The 21,510-nt window shown below is 39.0% G+C and overlaps 1 pseudogene; it reads left to right on the plus strand.

Annotated features, from left to right (window-relative positions):
- LOC135536018 (C-myc promoter-binding protein-like) overlaps positions 1 to 21,510 on the plus strand; it is a 167,222-nt pseudogene that overhangs the window by 69,927 nt on the left and 75,785 nt on the right.

A 21,510-nucleotide genomic window follows, 5' to 3' on the forward strand; every position in this document is an offset into this window, starting at 1 on the left:
ATACCCTCTGACTGAAGGCTATTCTATACTAGACTGTACAAACAGGGAGAACACACCCTCTAACAGAAGGCTGTTCTGTACTAGACTATACCCTCTGACAGAAGGCTGTTCTATACTAGACTGTACCCCCTGACTGAAAGCTGTTCTATTCTAGACTACACCCTCTGACAGAAGGCTGTTCTATACTAGACTATACCCTCTGACAGAAGGCTGTTCTATACTAGACTATACCCTCTGACAGAAGGCTGTTCTATACTAGACTATACCCTCTGACAGAAGGCTGTTCTGTACTAGACTATACCCTCTGACAGAAGGCTGTTCTATACTAGACTATACCCTCTGACAGAAGGCTGTTCTATACTAGACTATACCCTCTGACAGAAGGCTGTTCTGTACTAGACTATACCCTCTGACAGAAGGCTGTTCTATACTAGACTATACCCTCTGACAGAAGGCTGTTCTATACTAGACTATACCCTCTGACAGAAGGCTGTTCTATACTAGACTATACCCTCTGACAGAAGGCTGTTCTGTACTAAAAATATACCCCCTGACAGAAGGCTGTTCTATACTAGACTATACCCCCTGACTGAAGGCTGTTCTATACTAGACTATACCCCCTGACAGAAGGCTGTTCTATACTAGACTGTACCCTCTGACAGAAGGCTGTTCTATACTAGACTATACCTCCTGACTGAAGGCTGTTCTATACTAGACTATACCCTCTGACAGAAGGCTGTTCTATACTAGACTATACCCCCTGACTGAAGGCTGTTCTATACTAGACTATACCCTCTGACAGAAGGCTGTTCTGTACTAGACTATACCCTCTGATTGAAGGCTGTTCTATACTAGACTATACCCTCTGACAGAAGGATGTTCTATACTAGACTATACCTCCTGACTGAAGGCTGTTCTATACTAGACTATACCCTCTGACAGAAGGCTGTTCTATACCAGACTATACCCTCTGACAGAAGGCTGTTCTATACTAGACTATACCCTCTGACTGAAGGCTGTTCTATACTAGACTATACCCTCTGACAGAAGGCTGTTCTATACTAGACTATACCTCCTGACAGAAGGCTGTTCTATACTAGACTATACCCTCTGACAGAAGGCTGTTCTATACTAGACTATACCCTCTGACAGAAGGCTGTTCTATACTAGACTATACCCTCTGACAGAAGGCTGTTCTGTACTAGACTATACCCTCTGACTGAAGGCTGTTCTATACTAGACTATACCCCCTGACAGAAGGCTGTTCTATACTAGACTATACCCTCTGATAGAAGGCTGTTCTATACTAGACTATACCCCCTGACTGAAGGCTGTTCTATACTAGACTATACCCTCTGACAGAAGGCTGTTCTGTACTAAAAATATACCCCCTGACAGAAGGCTGTTCTATACTAGACTATACCCTCTGACAGAAGGCTGTTCTATACTAGACTGTACCCTCTGACAGAAGGCTGTTCTATACTAGACTACACCCCCTGACTGAAGGCTGTTCTATACTAGACTGTACACACAGGGAGAACACACCCTCTGACTGAAGGCTATTCTATACTAGACTGTACACACAGGGAGAACACACCCTCTGACTGAAGGCTGTTCTATACTAGACTGTACACACAGGGAGAACACACCCTCTGACTGAAGGCTGTTCTATACTAGACTACACACAGGGAGAACACACCCTCTGACTGAAGGCTATTCTATACTAGACTGTACACACAGGGAGAACACACCCTCTGACAGAAGGCTGTTCTGTACTAGACTATACCCTCTGACAGAAGGCTGTTCTGTACTAGACTATACCCTCTGACAGAAGGCTGTTCTATACTAGACTATACCCTCTGACAGAAGGCTGTTCTATACTAGACTATACCCTCTGACAGAAGGCTGTTCTATACTAGACTATACCCTCTGACAGAAGGCTGTTCTATACTAGACTATACCTCCTGACTGAAAGCTGTTCTATACTAGACTATACCCTCTGACAGAAGGCTGTTCTATACTAGACTATACCCTCTGGCAGAAGGCTGTTCTATACTAGACTATACCCTCTGACAGAAGGCTGTTCTATACTAGACTATACCTCCTGACTGAAAGCTGTTCTATACTAGACTATACCCTCTGACAGAAGGCTGTTCTATACTAGACTATACCCCCTGACTGAAAGCTGTTCTGTACTAGACTATACCCTCTGGCAGAAGGCTGTTCTATACTAGACTATACCCTCTGACAGAAGGCTGTTCTATACTAGACTATACCTCCTGACAGAAGGCTGTTCTATACCAGACTATACCCCCTGACAGAAGGCTGTTCTATACTAGACTATACCCTCTGACAGAAGGCTGTTCTGTACTAGACTATACCCTCTGACAGAAGGCTGTTCTATACTAGACTATACCTCCTGACAGAAGGCTGTTCTATACTAGACTATACCCTCTGACAGAAGGCTGTTCTATACTAGACTATACCCTCTGGCAGAAGGCTGTTCTATACTAGACTATACCTCCTGACAGAAGGCTGTTCTATACTAGACTATACCCTCTGGCAGAAGGCTGTTCTATACTAGACTATACCCTCTGACAGAAGGCTGTTCTATACTAGACTATACCTCCTGACTGAAAGCTGTTCTATACTAGACTATACCCTCTGACAGAAGGCTGTTCTATACTAGACTATACCCCCTGACTGAAAGCTGTTCTGTACTAGACTATACCCTCTGGCAGAAGGCTGTTCTATACTAGACTATGCCCTCTGACAGAAGGCTGTTCTATACTAGACTATACCTCCTGACAGAAGGCTGTTCTATACTAGACTATACCCCCTGACTGAAAGCTGTTCTATACTAGACTATACCTCCTGACAGAAGGCTGTTTTGTACTAGACTATACCCTCTGACAGAAGGCTGTTCTATACTAGACTATACCCTCTGACAGAAGGCTGTTCTATACTAGACTATACCCTCTGACAGAAGGCTGTTCTATACTAGACTATACCCTCTGACAGAAGGCTGTTCTATACTAGACTATACCCTCTGACAGAAGGCTGTTCTATACTAGACTATACCTCCTGACAGAAGGCTGTTCTATACTAGACTATACCCTCTGACAGAAGGCTGTTCTATACTAGACTATACCCTCTGACAGAAGGCTGTTCTATACTAGACTATACCCTCTGACAGAAGGCTGTTCTATACTAGACTATACCTCCTGACAGAAGGCTGTTCTATACTAGACTATACCTCCTGACAGAAGGCTGTTCTATACTAGACTATACCCTCTGACAGAAGGCTGTTCTATACTAGACTATACCCTCTGACAGAAGGCTGTTCTATACTAGACTATACCCTCTGACAGAAGGCTGTTCTGTACTAGACTATACCTCCTGACAGAAGGCTGTTCTGTTACCTGACTATACCCTCTTCTGGGAACAGTTAGAAAACGACCTAAATACTCTATGAGATCAGAAAAGCCTTTTGGCTGTGATCCACAGACTGTATATTATGATGTTATGTGATCTGTCTCTAAGAGCATAATACTGGGTTTCCAGGAATCAAATTGCTCTGCGTTTGTCTCTAGGATTTAGGCTAGATTTAGAATGTGTAGAGAGAGAAGGTAAAAACACAGAGAGAGAGTAACCTAGCTGGTACAAGGTCAGGTACAGACAGAGTAAAGACAGAGAGAGAGGGTAACCTAGCTATATGTATTGCTTTTTAAATGCTCAGGGATTTGTCTGCATAGAAAATGATTGGGCGGGCCTCTTTAAGTCCAAAGAGGGCTCCTTGCCAAGCCCCCGGCCACACCCACCACCCAAGTCCCTTTTTTATCCAGAGAAAACCCTGATTCTTATTTAAGTTTCACTGAGAAGCACGGTGATTAATGGTTGATTATGGTGCACTGGATACAAGTATTACAAGACTAACACTGTGTGGTTCATGTATGTTTTCCAGTCAGAGTGAGAGGTCGGAGGTCCATCTCATCGCTCAAGGGGCGCCGCTCCACGGCCTTTCCAACCGCTCTGCTAAAAACCACTTCTCGCTCACAGGAAGAAAAAATATCGAGTCGCTCCAAATTCCCTCCGTTCATTATAATCACCATTTAACCAACACCCATCTATTGTTGTGACTACCTGGACATACCATAAACACTCTGAATAGACTACATGTCATATTAGACAGTATATAAACACTCTGATTAGACTACATGTCATATTAAACACTCTGAATAGACTACATGTCATATTAAACAGTATATAAACACTCTGAATAGACTACATGTCATATTAAACACTCTGAATAGACTACATGTCATATTAAACACTCTGAATAGACTACATGTCATATTAAACAGTATATAAACACTCTGATTAGACTACATGTCATATTAAACACTCTGAATAGAGTACATGTCATATTAAACAGTATATAAACACTCTGAATAGACTACATGTCATATTAAACAGTATATAAACACTCTGAATAGACTACATGTCATATTAAACACTCTGAATAGACTACATGTCATATTAAACACTCTGAATAGACTACATGTCATATTAAACAGTATATAAACACTCTGATTAGACTACATGTCATATTAAACACTCTGAATAGAGTACATGTCATATTAAACAGTATATAAACACTCTGAATAGACTACATGTCATATTAAACACACTGAATAGACTACATGTCATATTAAACACTCTGAATAGACTACATGTCATATTAAACACTCTGAATAGACTACATGTCATATTAAACAGTATATAAACACTCTGATTAGACTACATGTCATATTAAACACTCTGAATAGACTACATGTCATATTAAACACTCTGAATAGACTACATGTCATATTAAACAGTATATAAACACTCTGAATAGACTACATGTCATATTAAACACTCTGAATAGACTACATGTCATATTAAACACTCTGAATAGACTACATGTCATATTAAACACTCTGAATAGACTACATGTCATATTAAACAGTATATAAACACTCTGAATAGACTACATGTCATATTAAACACACTGAATAGACTACATGTCATATTAAACAGTATATCAACACTCTGAATAGACTACATGTCATATTAAACACTCTGAATAGACTACATGGCATATTAAACAGTATATAAACACTCTGAATAGACTACATGTCATATTAAACAGTATATAAACACTCTGATTAGACTACATGTCATATTAAACACTGAATAGACTACATGTCATATTAAACACTGAATAGACTACATGTCATATTAAACACTCTGAATAGACTACATGTGATATTAAACAGTATATAAACACTCTGATTAGACTACATGTCATATTAAACACACTGAATAGACTACATGTCATATTAAACAGTATATAAACACTCTGAATAGACTACATGTCATATTAAACACTGAATAGACTACATGTCATATTAAACACTCTGAATAGACTACATGGCATATTAAACAGTATATCAACACTCTGAATAGACTACATGTCATATTAAACACTCTGAATAGACTACATGTCATATTAAACACTCTGAATAGACTACATGTCATATTAAACAGTATATAAACACTCTGATTAGACTACATGTCATATTAAACACTGAATAGACTACATGTCATATTAAACACTGAATAGACTACATGTCATATTAAACACTCTGAATAGACTACATGTCATATTAAACAGTATATAAACACTCTGATTAGACTACATGTCATATTAAACACTCTGAATAGAGTACATGTCATATTAAACAGTATATAAACACTCTGAATAGACTACATGTCATATTAAACAGTATATAAACACTCTGAATAGACTACATGTCATATTAAACACTCTGAATAGACTACATGTCATATTAAACACTCTGAATAGACTACATGTCATATTAAACAGTATATAAACACTCTGATTAGACTACATGTCATATTAAACACTCTGAATAGAGTACATGTCATATTAAACAGTATATAAACACTCTGAATAGACTACATGTCATATTAAACACACTGAATAGACTACATGTCATATTAAACACTCTGAATAGACTACATGTCATATTAAACACTCTGAATAGACTACATGTCATATTAAACAGTATATAAACACTCTGATTAGACTACATGTCATATTAAACACTCTGAATAGACTACATGTCATATTAAACACTCTGAATAGACTACATGTCATATTAAACAGTATATAAACACTCTGAATAGACTACATGTCATATTAAACACTCTGAATAGACTACATGTCATATTAAACACTCTGAATAGACTACATGTCATATTAAACAGTATATAAACACTCTGATTAGACTACATGTCATATTAAACACTGAATAGACTACATGTCATATTAAACACTCTGAATAGACTACATGTCATATTAAACAGTATATAAACACTCTGAATAGACTACATGTCATATTAAACACACTGAATAGACTACATGTCATATTAAACAGTATATCAACACTCTGAATAGACTACATGTCATATTAAACACTCTGAATAGACTACATGGCATATTAAACAGTATATAAACACTCTGAATAGACTACATGTCATATTAAACAGTATATAAACACTCTGATTAGACTACATGTCATATTAAACACACTGAATAGACTACATGTCATATTAAACAGTATATAAACACTCTGAATAGACTACATGTCATATTAAACACTCTGAATAGACTACATGTCATATTAAACACTCTGAATAGACTACATGTCATATTAAACACTCTGAATAGACTACATGTCATATTAAACACTCTGAATAGACTACATGTCATATTAAACACTCTGAATAGACTACATGTCATATTAAACACTCTGAATAGACTACATGTCATATTAAACACTCTGAATAGACTACATGTCATATTAAACAGTATATAAACACTCTGATTAGACTACATGTCATATTAAACAGTATATCAACACTCTGAATAGACTACATGTCATATTAAACACTGAATAGACTACATGTCATATTAAACACTGAATAGACTACATGTCATATTAAACACTCTGAATAGACTACATGTGATATTAAACAGTATATAAACACTCTGATTAGACTACATGTCATATTAAACAGTATATAAACACTCTGATTAGACTACATGTCATATTAAACACTCTGAATAGGCTACATGTCATATTAAACACTGAATAGACTACATGTCATATTAAACACTGAATAGACTACATGTCATATTAAACACTCTGAATAGACTACATGTGATATTAAACACTCTGAATAGACTACATGTGATATTAAACACTGAATAGACTACATGTCATATTAAACACTGAATAGACTACATGTCATATTAAACACTGAATAGACTACATGTCATATTAAACACTGAATAGACTACATGTCATATTAAACACTCTGAATAGAGTACATGTCATATTAAACACACTGAATAGACTACATGTCATATTAAACAGTATATAAACACTCTGAATAGAGTACATGTCATATTAAACACTCTGAATAGACTACATGTCATATTAAACACACTGAATAGACTACATGTCATATTAAACAGTATATAAACACTCTGATTAGACTACATGTCATATTAAACAGTATATCAACTCTCTGAATAGACTACATGTCATATTAAACACTCTGAATAGACTACATGTCATATTAAACAGTATATTAACACTCTGAATAGACTACATGTCATATTAAACACTCTGAATAGACACTCTCCCACACTCCCTCTCTTTCCCTCTCTTCTTCCATCTCCTCTCTTCTTTAGTTGTGGACACTACATCACCACACTCCCTCTCTTCTTTAGTTGTGGACACTACATTACCACACTACATCACCACACTCCCTCTCTTCTTTAGTTGTGGACACTACATCACCACACTCCCTCTCTTCTTTAGTTGTGGACACTACATCACCACACTCCCTCTCTTCTTTAGTAGTGGACACTACATCACCACATTCCCTCTCTTCATTAGTTGTGGACACTACATCACCACACTCCCTCTCTTCTTTAGTTGTGGACACTACATCACCACACTCCCTCTCTTCTTTAGTAGTGGACACTACATCACCACACTCCCTCTCTTCTTTAGTAGTGGACACTACATCACCACACTCCTCTCTTCTTCTTTAGTAGTGGACACTACATCACCACACTCCCTCTCTTCTTTAGTAGTGGACACTACATCACCACACTCCCTCTCTTCTTTAGTAGTGGACACTACATCACCACACTCCCTCTCTTCTTTAGTTGTGGACACTACATCACCACACTACCTCTCTTCTTTAGTAGTGGACACTACATCACCACACTCCTCTCTTCTTTAGTAGTGGACACTACATCACCACACTCCCTCTCTTCTTTAGTTGTGGACACTACATCACCACACTACCTCTCTTCTTTAGTAGTGGACACTACATCACCACACTCCCTCTCTTCATTAGTTGTGGACACTACATCACCACACTACATCACCACACTCCCTCACTTCTTTAGTTGTGGACACTACATCACCACACTACATCACCACACTCCCTCTCTTCTTTAGTTGTGGACACTACATCACCACACTACCTATCTTCATTAGTTGTGGACACTACATCACCACACTCCCTCTCTTCTTTAGTAGTGGACACTACATCACCACACTCCCTCTCTTCTTTAGTAGTGGACACTACATCACCACACTACCTCTCTTCATTAGTTGTGGACACTACATCACCACACTCCCTCTCTTCTTTTGTTGTGGACACTACATCACCACACTACATCACCACACTACCTCTCTTCTTTAGTTGTGGACACTACATCACCACACTACATCACCACACTACCTCTCTTCTTTAGTAGTGGACACTACATCACCACACTCCCTCTCTTCATTAGTTGTGGACACTACATCACCACACTACATCACCACACTCCCTCACTTCTTTAGTTGTGGACACTACATCACCACACTACATCACCACACTCCCTCTCTTCTTTAGTTGTGGACACTACATCACCACACTCCCTCTCTTCTTTAGTAGTGGACACTACATCACCACACTCCCTCTCTTCTTTAGTTGTGGACACTACATCACCACACTCCCTCTCTTCTTTAGTTGTGGACACTACATCACCACACTACATCACCACACTCCCTCTCTTATTTAGTTGTGGACACTACATCACCACACTACATCACCACACTACATCACCACACTACATCACCACACTACCTATCTTCATTAGTAGTGGACACTACATCACCACACTACCTCTCTTCATTAGTTGTGGGCACTACATCACTTCACTACATCACCACACTCCCTCTCTTCTTTAGTGGTGGACACTACATCACCACACTCCCTCTCTTCTTTAGTTGTGGACACTACATCACCACACTCCCTCTCTTCTTTAGTTGTGGACACTACATCACCACACTACATCACCACACTCCCTCTCTTCATTAGTAGTGGACACTACATCACCACACTCCCTCTCTTCTTTAGTTGTGGACACTACATCACCACACTCCCTCTCTTCTTTAGTTGTGGACACTACATCACCACACTACATCACCACACTCCCTCTCTTCTTTAGTTGTGGACACTACATCACCACACTACATCACCACACTACCTCTCTTCTTTAGTAGTGGACACTACATCACCACACTCCCTCTCTTCTTTAGTTGTGGACACTACATCACCACACTACATCACCACACTACCTCTCTTCTTTAGTTGTGGACACTACATCACCACACTCCCTCTCTTCTTTAGTTGTGGACACTACATCACCACACTCCCTCTCTTCTTTAGTTGTGGACACTACATCACCACACTACATCACCACACTACCTCTCTTCTTTAGTTGTGGACACTACATCACCACACTACCTCTCTTCTTTAGTTGTGGACACTACATCACCACACTCCCTCTCTTGGTTCTCATCTTTGTAAGTCACCTTGATTTAACACCTGTGTGTTTTATCAGTTTCTTTATGAAAATATTTAGTGAACTCCATGACAGTAGCTAAAGCAAGAGGCTATAGCAGCACACAAGTAGACTATACAAATGCATGCTGGGACAGGCATGCCCTGAGCTCATGAAGTGTGCGCTCCAGTCAAATTGGACACCCTCCACTCCTCGCTCCAGCTCCTCGCTCCACTCCTCATTCCACTCGACTGACGTTCTCTGGTTCCAGTCAGCTGTATGGCAACAGATACATATGTGCCCCTACTTCTTTGTACTAATGGATCCATCCTGACGTGTATCTGTGTGTTTCCTCATCTCAGGTGTACGGTGCAGCCATCCAGTTCTACGAGCCCTACTCCCAGGACTGTCTGACCGACCAGCAGCGCTCTCAGCTGGGTCTGCCGGGGCTGGACCACGGGCCCTCTTCCCCAGCCACCCCCCCCTCCACCCCAGCTCCGGGCCCCAGAGCGCTACACACCAGCAAGTGTATCTGTTTGCTGTCTCACTGGCCCTTCTTTGACGCCTTCCGCAAGTTCCTCACCTTCCTCTATCGATACTCCATCTCCGGACCTCACACCCTGCCCATCGAGAAGTGAGCACCGTGTGAATAATATATATTGGGACACAGCAGACATTTGTGGTATCAACTGCAGCACTTGAACCCATTGGCCTTGGTGTTGCTCGGGACCATGCTGAGCCACGGTCCTTTATAAGTACACAGTGTTGTCAGTGACCCTGTATGACACGGACTGTGTTGTCTGACAGCTCTGTATAGAACAGGCACCATACCCAGGCACTTTGTACATAGATACACTGTAGACACACTCCCTAGAATATTTAACAATTCCGAATGGTATCCAGTCCACTAAATAAACACCAGAGGCTATGTTTAGATCAAGTGTTTGCTGACAGTTCAACAGGGCATTGTGATGGTCAGGTGACAGTGTAGTGGCAGAACTCTATGTAAATCTACCCCCCCTGTCCCAGATGGTGTGATGACAGATTATGCTCACCTCCTCCTCAGGGTTATTTCTGGCCTCATGTCCTGTAACTCTTCTCCTTCCTCTCCTTCTTCTTCCTCTTCTTCTTCTCCTTCTTATTCCTCTTCTTCTTCTCCTTCTTCTTCTTCTTCTCCTTCTCCTTCCTCTTCTTATTCTCCTTCTTCTTCCTCTTCTTCTTCTCCTTCTTCTTCCTCTTCTTCTTCTCCTTCTTCTTCCTCTTCTTCTTCTCCTTCTTCTTCCTCTTCTTCTTCTCCTTCTCCTTCCTCTTCTTCTTCTTCCTCTTCTTCTTCTCCTTCTTCCTCTTCTTCTTCTCCTTCCTCTTATTCTTCTCCTTCTCCTTCCTCTTCTTCTTCTCCTTCTTCTTCCTCTTCTCCTTCCTCTTCTTCTTCTCCTTCTTCTTCCTCTTCTTCTTCTCCTTCTTCTTCCTCTTCCTGTCAGGCACATCTCCCACTTCATGCACAAGGTCCCCTTCCCCTCCTCTCAGAGGCCCAGGATACTGGTGCAGGTGAGTTAAGGCATCCATGGTGCTGGCTGCTATGTTATGTTTATGGTTTCTGTCAGTGTGTGTCTCTATTCACGACTAAACCATGTCTGACTCTGTCTTGATCAAAATCATCATTCTTTTAATAGTGTTTTTCTCAAAGTTATTTACATTGTATTGAGGTAACGTACCCCCTTCTAGCACCAATCTCTGGCAATAGAGACAGTACTGGTTATATGGGAGTCTTTGATAACAGCCACCTGCTAAATGAAGTGTGGCAGCCATTTTGTGCCAGACCTGTCCCCACCACACTATACCCCCTTCTAGCACCAATCTCTGGCAATAGAGACAGTACTGGTTATATGGGAGTCTTTGATAACAGCCACCTGCTAAATGAAGTGTGGCAGCCATTTTGTGCCAGACCTGTCCCCACCACACTATACCCCCTTCTAGCACCAATCTCTGGCAACAGAGACAGTACAGGTTATATGGGAGTCTTTGATAACAGCCACCTGCTAAATGAAGTGCGGCAGCCATTTTATGCCAGACCTGTCCCCACCACACTCTACCTCTGGTAATGTGTTGACATTCCCCAGCTCTCTCCTCACGACAGCCTGATGTTGAGCCAGCCTGTGTCATCCCCTCTACCACTCAGGTAAGACAGGTATCATATACACCGAGTGTACAAAACATTATGAAACGTCTTCCTAATATTGACTTGCACAACCCCCCCCTCCCCCCTTTTGCCCTCAATTTGTCGGGGGATGGACTTTACCCTCCAATGCTTCCCACAGTTGTGCCACGTTGGCAGGATGTCTATTGTGTGGTGGAACATTCTTGATACAAACAGGAAATTGTTGAGCGTGAAAAACTCCAGCGGTGTTGCTGTTCTTGACACACTCAAACCGATGCGCCTGGCACCTACTACCATAACCCTGTTCAAAGGAACTTAAATCTTTTGTCTTGCCCATTCACCCTCTGAATGGCACACATACACAATCCATGTCTCAATGGTCTTGAGCTTGTCTCCTCCCCTTCATCGACACTGATTGAAGTGGATTTAACAGGTGTATATCATAATAAGGACAGTAGTGGTCCTATAGCAGTACCTTGAGGAACTCCAAAACATACCTTTAGATTGGTTTAAAGAATTGGACGAAGGTTTGGTGACTGCTGGTGAAGTTCTTGGTATTTATTTATGGGATGGTTATTTTATGGTGTTAGTTATGGTATGGTTATTGTATGGTAATTTTATGGTATTAGTTATGGTATGGTTAATTGGTGGTATTAGTTATGGTATGGTTAATGTATGGTATTAGTTATGGTATGGTTAATTGATGGTATTAGTTATGGTATGGTTAATGTATGGTATGGTTAATGTATGGTATATGTTATGGTATGGTGAATTGATGGTATGGTTAATGTATGGTATATGTTATGGTATGGTTATTGTATGGTTATTTTATGGTATTAGTTATGGTATGGTTAATTGGTGGTATTAGTTATGGTATGGTTAATGTATGGTATATATTATGGTATGGTTAATTGGTGGTATTAGTTATGGTATGGTTAATGTATGGTATTAGTTATGGTATGGTTAATTGATGGTATTAGTTATGGTATGGTTAATGTATGGTATGGTTAATGTATGGTATATGTTATGGTGTGGTGAATTGATGGTATGGTTAATGTATGGTATATGTTATGGTATGGTTATTGTATGGTTATTTTATGGTATTAGTTATGGTATGGTTAATTGGTGGTATTAGTTATGGTATGGTTAATGTATGGTATATGTTATGGTATGGTTAATTGATGGTATTAGTTATGGTATGGTTAATTGATGGTATTAGTTATGGTATGGTTAATGTATGGTATTAGTTATGATATGGTTAATTGATGGCATTAGTTATGGTATGGTTAATGTATGGTATGGTTAATGTATGGTATTAGTTATGGTTAATGTATGGTATATGTTATGGTATGGTTAATTGATGGTATTAGTTATGGTATGGTTAATGTATGGTATATGTTATGGTATGGTTAATTGATGGTATTAGTTATGGTATGGTTAATGTATGGTATATGTTATGGTATGGTTAATTGGTGGTATTAGTTATGGTATGGTTAATGTATGGTATTAGTTATGGTTAATGTATGGTATATGTTATGCTATGGTTAATTGATGGTATTAGTTATGGTATGGTTAATGTATGGTATTAGTTATGGTATGGTTAATTGATGGTATTAGTTATGGTATGGTTAATGTATGGTATGGTTAATGTATGGTATATGTTATGGTATGGTGAATTGATGGTATGGTTTATGTTATGGTATGGTTATTGTATGGTTATTTTATGGTATTAGTTATGGTATGGTTAATTGGTGGTATTAGTTATGGTATGGTTAATGTATGGTATGGTTAATGTATGGTATATGTTATGGTGTGGTGAATTGATGGTATGGTTAATGTATGGTATATGTTATGGTATGGTTATTGTATGGTTATTTTATGGTATTAGTTATGGTATGGTTAATTGGTGGTATTAGTTATGGTATGGTTAATGTATGGTATATGTTATGTTATGGTTAATTGATGGTATTAGTTATGGTATGGTTAATTGATGGTATTAGTTATGGTATGGTTAATTGGTGGTATTAGTTATGGTATGGTTAATGTATGGTATTAGTTATGATATGGTTAATTGATGGCATTAGTTATGGTATGGTTAATGTATGGTATGGTTAATGTATGGTATTAGTTATGGTTAATGTATGGTATATGTTATGGTATGGTTAATTGATGGTATTAGTTATGGTATGGTTAATGTATGGTATATGTTATGGTATGGTTAATTGGTGGTATTAGTTATGGTATGGTTAATGTATGGTATTAGTTATGGTTAATGTATGGTATATGTTATGCTATGGTTAATTGATGGTATTAGTTATGGTATGGTTAATGTATGGTATTAGTTATGGTATGGTTAATTGATGGTATTAGTTATGGTATGGTTAATGTATGGTATGGTTAATGTATGGTATATGTTATGGTATGGTGAATTGATGGTATGGTTTATGTTATGGTATGGTTATTGTATGGTTATTTTATGGTATTAGTTATGGTATGGTTAATTGGTGGTATTAGTTATGGTATGGTTAATGTATGGTATGGTTAATGTATGGTATATGTTATGGTGTGGTGAATTGATGGTATGGTTAATGTATGGTATATGTTATGGTATGGTTATTGTATGGTTATTTTATGGTATTAGTTATGGTATGGTTAATTGGTGGTATTAGTTATGGTATGGTTAATGTATGGTATATGTTATGTTATGGTTAATTGATGGTATTAGTTATGGTATGGTTAATTGATGGTATTAGTTATGGTATGGTTAATTGGTGGTATTAGTTATGGTATGGTTAATGTATGGTATTAGTTATGATATGGTTAATTGATGGCATTAGTTATGGTATGGTTAATGTATGGTATGGTTAATGTATGGTATTAGTTATGGTTAATGTATGGTATATGTTATGGTATGGTTAATTGATGGTATTAGTTATGGTATGGTTAATGTATGGTATATGTTATGGTATGGTTAATTGGTGGTATTAGTTATGGTATGGTTAATGTATGGTATTAGTTATGGTTAATGTATGGTATATGTTATGCTATGGTTAATTGATGGTATTAGTTATGGTATGGTTAATGTATGGTATTAGTTATGGTATGGTTAATTGATGGTATTAGTTATGGTATGGTTAATGTATGGTATGGTTAATGTATGGTATATGTTATGGTATGGTGAATTGATGGTATGGTTAATGTATGGTATATGTTATGGTATGGTTATTGTATGGTTATTTTATGGTATTAGTTATGGTATGGTTAATTGGTGGTATTAGTTATGGTATGGTTAATGTATGGTATATGTTATGGTATGGTTAATTGGTGGTATTAGTTATGGTATGGTTAATGTATGGTATTAGTTATGGTATGGTTAATTGATGGTATTAGTTATGGTATGGTTAATGTATGGTATGGTTAATGTATGGTATATGTTATGGTGTGGTGAATTGATGGTATGGTTAATGTATGGTATATGTTATGGTATGGTTATTGTATGGTTATTTTATGGTATTAGTTATTGTATGGTTATTTTATGGTATTAGTTATGGTATGGTTAATTGGTGGTATTAGTTATGGTATGGTTAATGTATGGTATTAGTTATGGTATGGTTAATTGATGGTATTAGTTATGGTATGGTTAATGTATGGTATGGTTAATGTATGGTATATGTTATGGTGTGGTGAATTGATGGTATGGTTAATGTATGGTATATGTTATGGTATGGTTATTGTATGGTTATTTTATGGTATTAGTTATGGTATGGTTAATTGGTGGTATTAGTTATGGTATGGTTAATGTATGGTATATGTTATGGTATGGTTAATTGATGGTATTAGTTATGGTATGGTTAATTGGTGGTATTAGTTATGGTATGGTTAATGTATGGTATTAGTTATGATATGGTTAATTGATGGCATTAGTTATGGTATGGTTAATGTATGGTATGGTTAATGTATGGTATTAGTTATGGTTAATGTATGGTATATGTTATGGTATGGTTAATTGATGGTATTAGTTATGGTATGGTTAATGTATGGTATATGTTATGGTATGGTTAATTGGTGGTATTAGTTATGGTATGGTTAATGTATGGTATTAGTTATGGTTAATGTATGGTATATGTTATGCTATGGTTAATTGATGGTATTAGTTATGGTATGGTTAATTGATGGTATTAGTTATGGTATGGTTAATGTATGGTATATGTTATGGTATGGTTAATTGGTGGTATTAGTTATGGTATGGTTAATGTATGGTATTAGTTATGGTATGGTTAATGTATGGTTAGTGTATGGTATTAGTTATGGTATGGTTAATGTATGGTATTAGTTATGGTATGGTTAATGCATGGTATATGTTATGGTATGGTTAATGTATGGTATTAGTTATGGTATGGTTAATGTATGGTATATGTTATGGTATGGTTAATGTATGGTATTAGTTATGGTTAATGTATGGTATATGTTATGGTATTAGTTATGGTATGGTTAATGTATGGTATATGTTATGGTATGGTTAATTGATGGTATTAGTTATGGTATGGTTAATTGATGGTATTAGTGGTGGTATGGTTAATGTATGGTATTAGTTATGGTATGGTATTAGTTATGGTATGGTTAATGTATGGTATTAGTTATGGTATGGTTAATGTATGGTATTAGTTATGGTTAATGTATGGTATATGTTATGGTATGGTTAATTGATGGTATTAGTTATGGTATGGTTAATTGATGGTATTAGTTATGGTATGGTTAATTGATGGTATTAGTGGTGGTATGGTTAATGTATGGTATTAGTTATGGTATGGTATTAGTTATGGTATGGTTAATGTGTGGTATTAGTTATGGTATGGTTAATGTATGGTATGGATAATGTATGGTATTAGTTATGGTATGGTGATTGTATGGTATATGTTATGGTATGGTTAATTGATGGTATGTGTTATGGTATGGTTAATGTATGGTATTAGTTATGGTATGGTTAATGTATGGTATGGTTAATGTATGGTATGGTTGATGCATGGTATTAGTTATGGTATGGTTAATTTATGGTATTAGTTATGGTATGGTAAATGTATGGATAATGTATGGTATATGTTATGATAGTGATGTAGTGTGTTAATCTCTTCTATGGCTATGTTCCAGTGGTGGTCGGTTCTCCATACTGCTGCAGAACCTCGGCCCGGAGAATGCTATAACGCTCCTGGTGTTTGCTGTGACAGAACATAAGATCCTGGTCCACTCTCTACGGCCCGCTGTTCTGACCAGTGTCACTGAGGCTCTGGTGGCTGTGAGTACCTCAGATATCAGCTGTTTAACACTATAGAACCTCAGATATCAGTTGTTTAACACTATAGAACCTCAGATATCAGCTGTTTAACACTATAGAACCTCAGATATCAGCTGTTTAACACTATAGAACCTCAGATATCAGCTGTTTAACACTATAGAACCTCAGATATCAGCTGTTCAACACTATAGAACCTCAGATATCAGCTGTTTAACACTATAGAACCTTAGATATCAGCTGTTTAACACTATAGAACCTCAGATATCAGCTGTTCAACACTATAGAACCTCAGATATCAGCTGTTTAACACTATAGAACCTCAGATATCAGTTGTTTAACACTATAGAACCTCAGATATCAGCTGTTTAACACTATAGAACCTCAGATATCAGCTGTTTAACACTATAGAACCTCAGATATCAGCTGTTTAACACTATAGTACCTCAGATATCAGCTGTTTAACACTATAGAACCTCAGATATCAGCTGTTTAACACTATAGAACCTCAGATATCAGCTGTTTAACACTATAGAACCTCAGATAGCAGCTGTTCAACACTATAGAACCTCAGATATCAGCTGTTTAACACTATAGAACCTTAGATATCAGCTGTTTAACACTATAGAACCTCAGATATCAGCTGTTCAACACTATAGAACCTCAGATATCAGCTGTTTAACACTATAGAACCTCATATATCAGCTGTTTAACACTATAGAACCTCAGATATCAGCTGTTTAACACTATAGATCCTCAGATATCAGCTGTTCAACACTATAGAACCTCAGATATCAGTTGTTTAACACTATAGAACCTCGGATATCAGCTGTTTAACACTATAGAACCTCAGATATCAGCTGTTCAACACTATAGAACCTCAGATATCAGTTGTTTGAATCTTTAATTAGCTATGGCAGTTTGTTAGTAGGGTTTAAATAATTAGCTATGGCAGTTTGTTAGTAGGGTTTAAATAATTAGCTATGGCAGTTTGATAGTAGGATTTAAATAATTAGCAATGGCAGTTTGATAGTAGGGTTTAAATAATTAGCTATGGTAGTTTGATAGTAGGGTTTAAATAATTAGCTATGGCAGTTTGATAGTAGGGTTTAAATAATTAGCCATGGCAGTTTGTTAGTATTTTTAGTAGTAGCTAATAATTGCAGTATTGGTAATGTCTCTCGGTTTTGACAGTAGTTTTAAAGGTTCAGTTTCCTCATTTGACCTCCCTCTCTTTCTCTGCCCCTCAGATGATCTTCCCATTCCACTGGCCGTGTCCGTACATCCCTCTGTGCCCGCTGGCTCTGGCAGGAGTCCTCTCCGCCCCCTGCCCCTTCATTGTGGGTGTCGACTCACGCTACTTTGACCTTTACGACCCCCCGCTGGACGTCAGCTGTGTCGACCTCGACACAAACACCATCTCCCAGTAAGCACAGCTTCTTCTGACACGAACACCATCTCCCAGTAAGCACAGCTTCTTCTGACACAAACACCATCTCCCAGTAAGCACAGCTTCTTCTGACACGAACACCATCTCCTGCTGAGACAGTCTATTCCTCAAGGTGGGCTGTAACCCTGCTGAGACAGTCTATTCCTCAAGGTGGGCTGTAACCCTGCTGAGACAGTCTATTCCTCAAGGTGGGCTGTAACCCTGCTGAGACAGTCTATTCCTCAAGGTGAGCTGTAACCCTGCTGAGACAGTCTATTCCTCAAGGTGGGCTGTAACCCTGCTGAGACAGTCTATTCCTCAAGGTGGGCTGTAACCCTGCTGAGACAGTCTATTCCTCAAGGTGGGCTGTAACCCTGCTGAGACAGTCTATTCCTCAAGGTGGGCTGTAACCCTGCTGACAAACAGTCTATTCCTCAAGATGAGCTGTAACCCTGCTGAGACAGTCTATTCCTCAAGGTGGGCTGTAACCCTGTTGAGACAGTCTATTCCTCAAGGTGGGCTGTAACCCTGCTGAGACAGTCTATTCCTCAAGGTGGGCTGTAACCCTGTTGAGACAGTCTATTCCTCAAGGTGGGCTGTAACCCTGCTGAGACAGTCTATTCCTCAAGGTGGGCTGTAACCCTGCTGAGACAGTCTATTCCTCAAGGTGGGCTGTAATCCAGTTGAGACAGTCTATTCCTCAAGGTGGGCTGTAACCCTGCTGAGACAGTCTATTCCTCAAGGTGGGCTGTAACCCTGCTGAGACAGTCTATTCCTCAAAGTGGGCTGTAACCCTGCTGAGACAGTCTATTCCTCAAGGTGGGCTGTAACCCTGCTGAGACAGTCTATTCCTCAAGGTGGGCTGTAACCCTGCTGAGACAGTCTATTCCTCAAGGTGGGCTGTAACCCTGCTGAGACAGTCTATTCCTCAAGGTGGGCTGTAACCCTGTTGAGACAGTCTATTCCTCAAGGTGGGCTGTAACCCTGCTGAGACAGTCTATTCCTCAAGGTGGGCCATCAATCGATGGTGAAGAAAATGAGACTGTATTGCGTTGTGTTTGGCCACTGTAGCTGTAATGATAATAGTAGAATATATTCCAGCGATGTACACTCATATGTGCATCCATTTTCCATATGGGTCAAAGTTCAATCTGTTTCTGTGGTTCTAAGATATTTGGACCAGTCTTGGAGGCAGCAGTCTCGTGGGTGGTCTCCTGCCCCTATCCCCCGCCGGTGTTAGTTTTGGGTGTGTTCCACCTCTCTGTACCTCTGGAGAGCTGACCGTGTGTTTCTCCTTTCAGCAACGGAGATAAGAGGGCCCTGACCTGGAAGATCCTGCCAAAGAAAGCCTGTAAAAACCTGATGAATGTGCTGAACAATCTCTACCAGCAACTGGTGGACGGTGAGTAGAGGACCGTACTGTACTGTGTGGATAGAGGACTAAAGATTTCAGAATGAATCAACTGGGTCAAGTGTAGCCTGAGTTGCCAGATGTGACTCTGGTTCTGCCTCAGTTCGCTCCTTTAATATAACAAAGACAAAGGAGTTGGCAACAAAAAAAAAGATCTGGCAACCAAGCTAGATCAAGAACACTTTTTTCAATAACACTCCTTTTCAAGGTGGACTTTGAAAGATTCTTTCCAGCGGATGTGTTTGACTCTCAGGTGTTCTTCTTCTTCTGAATATGATAAGCCACTGTAGCAGGAGTGTAGGAGTGCTTTACATTCAGCTTCCTATCCTTTCTCCAGTGTCTACCAAACAGACGGCTGGTCTATATTATAGAACAGTGTTGTATCATTCTTTTTCTCCTCTCCTCTTCCTCTGTAACAAAACCACCAGTTAGTATTACATCATTACTCCTCTCTCTCTGCATTTCTCTCGCTCTCTCTTTCTCGCTGCATCTCTCTCTCTCGCTCTCTGCATCTCTCTCTCTCTCTTGCTCTCTCTTTCTCGCTGCATCTCTCTCTCTCTCACTCTCTGCATCTCTCTCTCTCTCTCTCTGCATTTCTCTCGCTCTCTCTTTCTCGCTGCATCTCTCTGCATATCTCTCTCTCTCTCGCTGCATCTCCCTCTCTTTCTCTCGCACCCCTCTATCTCCCCCTCCTCCTCGCTCTCTTCTGTCTCTCTCTCGCTGCATCTCTCTCTCACTCTCTTTTTCTCTCATCCCTCTCTCTCCCCGCCTCGCTCTCTTCTCTCTCCTCTCTCTCTGTCTCTCCTCCCTCTCCTCCTCTCTCTCTGTCCTCTCCCCCCACTCCCTCTCCCTACCTGCTCTATTTGTCTCCATTAGTTCAGTTGTGTTATTTATATCCTAGCCAGTAAACCTGCTGCCTGCTTATTGAGAAATCGAATAGTGTTACATTCTGAGACTCAGTGAGGCTGAAAATGTGTCCTGCCACTGCATTAGTGTTTAGGCTGGGAATATTGAACATCGATACAGCTTGGCAGAGTGACAAGCTGAGTCTTATCTTTAGGGACTTGTTTCTTAGAGGAAAACTAACTTCAATAGAGATTTAAACTGTGTGTTTTGTTATTTACCCTTTATCTAGTTCAACAACAACACCGAGACAGACAGAACCCAAACCCCCCCACGTCATCAACTCAACTTTCATACAGACAGTCCTGCTTGTTTTAAGTTGTGTTTTAAACTG

The sequence above is a fragment of the Oncorhynchus masou genome, unplaced genomic scaffold, assembly GCF_036934945.1.
Source record: "Oncorhynchus masou masou isolate Uvic2021 unplaced genomic scaffold, UVic_Omas_1.1 unplaced_scaffold_545, whole genome shotgun sequence".
Classification (NCBI taxonomy): Eukaryota; Metazoa; Chordata; class Actinopteri; order Salmoniformes; family Salmonidae; genus Oncorhynchus; species Oncorhynchus masou.